Source organism: Podarcis liolepis (assembly GCF_965112155.1).
Source record: "Podarcis liolepis genome assembly, chromosome: 13".
Classification (NCBI taxonomy): Eukaryota; Metazoa; Chordata; class Lepidosauria; order Squamata; family Lacertidae; genus Podarcis; species Podarcis liolepis.
The window spans coordinates 56,615,603-56,621,719 of NC_139573.1; positions in this window are offsets into that span (position 1 = coordinate 56,615,603).

A 6,117-nucleotide genomic window follows, 5' to 3' on the forward strand; every position below is an offset into this window, starting at 1 on the left:
GGTCTCTGTCAGTTTTGTGCCCTTTTTTAAAAAGGATTTACCAATGTTTTCTTTCTTGTTTTTGCAGCCTGAACTGCTGGAACCTAATTTTTTTTTTTAAATGAATGCAGAGACTAATCTGATTCTCAGTTCAGTTTAGATAGAAAAAGCACAAACTTGTGATCCTTTTCTGACAACTAGTTCTGAGTTTAAATGGGGCACGTCTTAAATTCTGCATATACTTAATATTTAACAGCTTTGTTTTCTTTCGGAGGAAATACCTCTTGAAAGCAATGCTGGTTATTAAAAAGACTTTGTGTTGTTTATAGTGTATTGGCCTGAATATAAGCTGCACTTTTTTTCCAAATTCCGATTGTGAAAAGTTAAAGTGCGGCTTAATTTCGCGACCTCACAAAAACTGGCTTTTACGATATCACTGCTAAAACAGAACAGGTGTGAGTGCCTGCGGAATTTTAAGGGAGCGACTTATATTGTTATTGTCTTCTTTTCTTTTTTTTCCTTGAATTTTAAAGGTGTGGCTTATATTTGGGTGTGGCTTATATTTGGGCCAATACTATTGTTTAGTACCTGGGTGCAGAAACAACAGCAGGATTAGCATCCCAGAATCCCCACAGATGCTTTTGCAGGACAGAAAGCCTTTTTAGTCAGCTCCCAACCTCAAAGAGATTTCCTTTTCAATTCTCTCAGCCCACACAATTTCCCCCTTCAGACGTGTCCCCCTTCCACTCTGCAGCTGGGTGCGAGCTCCCCAAAAACTGCGATGAAATGATCTGCTGCATTACTTGCCCATTTACGGGCATTAATTGTTGGGGGTCAAGCCAGGGCAAAGCTGAAGCAACACTTTGAAGAAAAGAATATTGTGACATCATCAATGCTCACAGAGTAAGGTGAAACTAAAACTGTGGCCTATGTACATTATGAGAGTAGGGGGGGGGGGAATTGATTTTATTTGCATTTAAAGGTGATTTTTACCAAATTTGCCATTTCTGAAATAGAATGAGAACTGAAACACAGCCATCCTTCAAAATCCACACTTATCCAGATTTTTCAATGCAGTTCTCCAAGTTGCAAAAATGTATAAATTAGGGGAAAGCGTGCATAAAAATGAATTTCTTATCGAAAATAACATACAAAAATAAAGGGAAATTGCCTGCAGAAATTTGTGCACTAGTCAAAATAGTATATAAAAATGTTTCTTTTAGGATAAATTCATAATAAAATGCTGATGATGAATTTGCACAGCAAAGTGCCACAGAAATGCGGAGAGCTGAATTTAAGATTGAAAACATGAGAGACAGAGAGAACTGCCACTGGCAGATCCTTCCATCCCTACCTGAGAGTAAATCCAGATGGAACTCAATGGGACTTTCTTCTGGGGAGATCTTTTTTATATTCCGCTGTGAAATTGTTTAGCAGTCATTCCTTCTCTCTCCTGAGGAAGCTGTAGTTACGTGAGGAGCACCAGGGAGGAGTGTCTGGCTGAATTAACTTTTTCCTTGGGGGCAGGTCCTGTACTTCCATTTCTTCTAATCGTTTTCAGTTTTGCATTGAAAACCCTTCAAGGCCTCAGCGGTTAGGATGTGCAGCCTGCGCAGAGCATTGGCACTTCAGCCGTGTAAATACCAGCTTATTTACTGTGTTAAGCTGTTTGTAGCTAATATAATTATATGCTTTCTCACTGATATCTGATCTGTTAATTAGCTGGAAAAAAACACTTTGATTGGGGTGACTGCTTAGTTAAATTGTTTAATAGTCCCACAAGCAAGGCTGTCAGCGAAAAATATGAAAATGACCGCAAAGCAGACACAGGCTTTTGTTGCCGTTTTTAAATCACATTAATTGAGCTCCAGGTTATATGCTAGATGAACATGACTAGAAAATGTGGCAAAGAAGCAAATGGGAGACAATTTTTTTTTTATTTTTGCAACTGAATTTGGTATTTGACACTTGAGATATGTATATCTTAAGGCTATTATTTTAAACTGTTTTTACTACTGTATTTTAAATTGTTGTGACCCTGGCACCTTCTGGCAAAGGCTAGGTAATAAGTTAAAGTAATAAATTAAATAATAAGGATAAAAACCAAGAGCTCCCAGGCTGTTCTTCTTAAACCCATGAATCTCAGTAAACTTCATTACTTTGTCAGAGTGTGGAGTACATTCCCTGTTGCTTTTCAAAAGATTCCTGCCTGGTTGCAGCTGGAGTGTGCGCCTCGTTGTTGAGATACTCCATTTAAATGAAGCCTTTCTAGCAAGCAGGTCTTGAAGTACTAATGCTGGAACAGTTCCGAGGTGGACAGTTCTCTGCAAACCCTTTTACCTCTTTCACCATGTTTTTGTTTCAGATCATTTCTTTTTTCAGGAAGAAAAAGTATTCTAGACTCAAAAGAAATAGACTGAAACTTATTGATTAATATATGCTTTCCTATCCTCTTTAAACATATTATTTTCTCCAAATTCATTTTCATGATGTCAGGACCAGCCACCAGCTCCTCCTCATGCCATCTCATTTTCAACCATTCATTTGTTTCCGTGTATTGTTTATCCAAGAGACATTTCTCTTTCACTTGGTATATTCATTATGAAATAATTCTCTGAGAAGATACAGGCCACTGATTTTTTGCAATTTGCATCAGCACACTCTTAAGTTATGTTGAAAGCTAAGCTTTTTGGTCCTCTTGCTTCAGAAGTACATTAATATTTCTGTGACCTTTACCGGGTGGCAGACGAGAAGCATTAGGAATAAAATAACAAACAAACCCAGAGAGGTGTACTTGAAATTACATATTTGTGAGCCTGTGCTAAAAATGAGCATGAGGGGAAAGAACCTGCTCGTTACGAAGATGTCACATAAACTAAAATTTAAAATAACCCTGCTACCCTGGGCCAATTATTTATTACATTTATCTCTCTCCGTTCTTCCACCATGGAATTCAAGGGTAAGTGGATGAGATCCCCAAGGATATGAGGTTCACAGCTCATCTCCAGCCCAAGTCTGCTAGGCTTCCACAGGGCTATTGCCTCACGGCCTTCAGACCGTACCCCAGCTTTTAAAAAACCAAACAGAACTAAGGCTGTACTTCTAAGCACATTTAAACGTCACTGACCTCATAGGACTTTCTTCTGATTAAACATATGTAGCCTCACACTGCAAAAGCTCTAAGGAACATCTCCTGCTAACATCTCGTTCAACATGTCCCATGTCACTGTACTGTCTTTCCTCACCTTCCCACTGCGCACCATTCCTTATGGATGGGGTGGGGAAAACCACAGGGGAATCACGGTCCGGAGACAGTGGACAGAATCCTAGCATTGTAGAGTTGGAAGGGACCCCAAGGGTCATCTAGTCCAGTGTTCCCCAACCAGGGGCCATATGGCCCCCTGGGCCCCCCAGAATATTCCATGGGGGCCACAGATGAAAAATGTGTAAATGGGGGGCCACAGTGGAAAGTGAGAAATGAAGAAGAAAAAAAATATTTTAAAAAAATCCCGATTGGCTGGCTAACTACTTACCAATCACAAGCAGGTAAGGGAGCAGGGGCTCACTGGGTTATTTATGGGTTATAATGCTCCTTTTTGCCACATGCATTTCTTGAAGCAGTCTTGGGTTTTTTCCGGTAGCAGAGGGTGATCACTGAGCCTCCCGTTTTGACCAGTAGAGCCCGCAATCCAGAACCCCCAGGTCAGGTTTAGTGTGGTGGTGGGGTGGCAATGGGTAGGGCTGGGCGAGCCAGAACTGCTTGTTGCTGCCGCCAGTGCTGGGCCCGGTGGCAGCCTGGGCCTGGCTCTGCAAGGTGCAATCCACCCCAGCGCCTAGTGGATCAGGGCCTTCAGATGTTGCCAAGGGGCACAGGGGCCTGTCAGCAGTGCCAGCCCGGCTCTGCAAGGCATGGGGTGAAATCTACCCCAGCACTTAGACAAACAGGGTCGTCTGGTGTCACCGACTTGCATCTAGTAAATAACTGTCTACTCAGAAGAAAGTTCAGTGGGCCTTCCTACCAGGTAAGGGGGGGGGGCTATAATGTTTTATCTAGGCAGCCAGGACTCCTTCGGATGACAAGATCTTTTTACATCAGGTCAGTGAGGACCACTTGCTTTTTAAAATTCCCCCATATATACAGAGCACCTTGTGCACCTTTTGGACTGTATCTGTAGCTGTCCCAGTTTGTGTCAAATAACTGGGGTCACATGAGTGCTGTTTACTTTTTATAGTACATGGAAGATGGATCTCACTTGCGAGGTTCTGGACTCTCCTTCCTTGGAGGTTTCTAAGCAGAGCTTGGATGGCCATCTGTCAGGGATGCTTTAGCTGAGATTCCTGCATTGCAGGGGGTTGGACTAGGAAGATGACTCTTGGGGTCCCTTCCAGCCCCATGATTCTGTGTTTTTCTGCTTCAACAATATTGAAGATCCCTTTTCACACAGACTACTCGAAAGCCAGGTCTCCCCCAGGTGTTCCTTGGCTGTTCTCTCCCTGCTTGAGAAACTTGAGGAAGAGTCTTGTGCTGTTTGCTCTGCTTGAGGGTCCTGCTTGGAGCGCCCATTAGATCTAGGTGCACTGCGAAGAGCTACTCGCTGGGCGACACGGGGTGGGTTTGTGTCTGGCTGTGGACTAGGGAGGGCATTTGGAGCCTGAAATCAGCCCCTGCTTGCTGCTATCCTTCGCTTGTTTGTTTATTCATTTATTTCATAAAATTATCAGTAAAAAAATTACAACCACTAAAGGGACCAGGAGACAGCTTATAGTGAGGGATGTACGGCATTCCTGGGTGCTCAAGCTTCCTGGCTTCCAGTCAGGCTACCTCTGCTGCTGTTCTTTAGTTAGAGATACGCCATCCCTCCTCCCACCCTAGTAATCCTCCAAATGTCTGTTGCAGCAAAAGGACCAGGGCTGCTGTTCTGTTGGGCAGCTTATGGTGGGGGGGACACATTTTTCACTGCTTCCAGCCCCTGCTTTGCCCCGACCTCGATTGTGCTTGCCTGGCTGAGTCCTCCTTGGACGTGGATTCCTGCTTGCCTGGATGGGAAGAGAGAGGAGTTGGGACAACGTAGGTAGAAACTGTACAAAGAAAAAATACACATTGGTTGCTCTGCCCACCTTTGCTCTCACCCACCTTCAAGCTATTATTTTGTGCTGTGCATTTAAGTATTGAAGCTAAGTACTGTGTAAGTATCACACACAAATTGATACTGAATCATTCCAGGCTCATTCACTTTCAAAGTATTCGAGTTAGTTCATAAAGCTACTGTTGCAAGCAACAAGTTGTATAGCTTTTTCCTTTGTGTGAACAAAATAATCAGCTTCAGATGATGGCTTGAAGAAGTGTAACTTCTCCTTCTGTGGAGTGCTGGTTTGTTCAGTGTTTTAACTTCACACAGGAAGTCAACTCATTTCCTGTTCACTTAAGTAATGTTAATGTTAACTAAGGTCTCTGGCATAGATGTATCATTATCAATCTCTGAACTCTGTTTAGGAGATCAGGGCCACGCAGGGGGCTTTTTCATTCCTGTCCTCTTCCCCATCTAATGAACACCTTTCAGAAGAAGAGCCGGCTGCATCAGAGCAATGGTCCATCTAATCTCGCATTCTGTTCCCATAGAGGCTAACCAGATGCCTGTGGGAAACCAGGGAGCAGAACATGAGCAGTTTCCAGCAAGGGGTGTTCAGAAGTATTGCTGCCTCCAGCTGTAGAGCATAACCATTATGGCTAGGAGAGCTGTCTCCTCCTCCTCTGTCTGATCATCTTTAAAAGCCATCTAAGTTGCTGGCTATCCCTGCCTCCTGGGGAGTCTGCAGGTGGACTATGTGCTGCACGAAGAAATCTTTTCTTTGACCTGTCCTGAAGCTTCCAACATTCAGCTTCACTGGATGCCAGGGAGTTCTAGTGTTAGGAGAGAGGGAGAAAAACCGTTTTTGTCCATTTTCTCCATGCCATAAACCTCTATCATGTCCCCTCTTACTCACCTTTTCCCTAGACAAAAAAGCCCTAACCCCGGCAAGCTTTCTTTACAGGGGACTTGCTCCAGTCCCGTGATCATTTCGGTTGCCTTCTTCTGAACCTTCTCCAAATCTTCAATACCCTTTTTGAGGTCAGGTGACCAGAACTGAACACAGTGC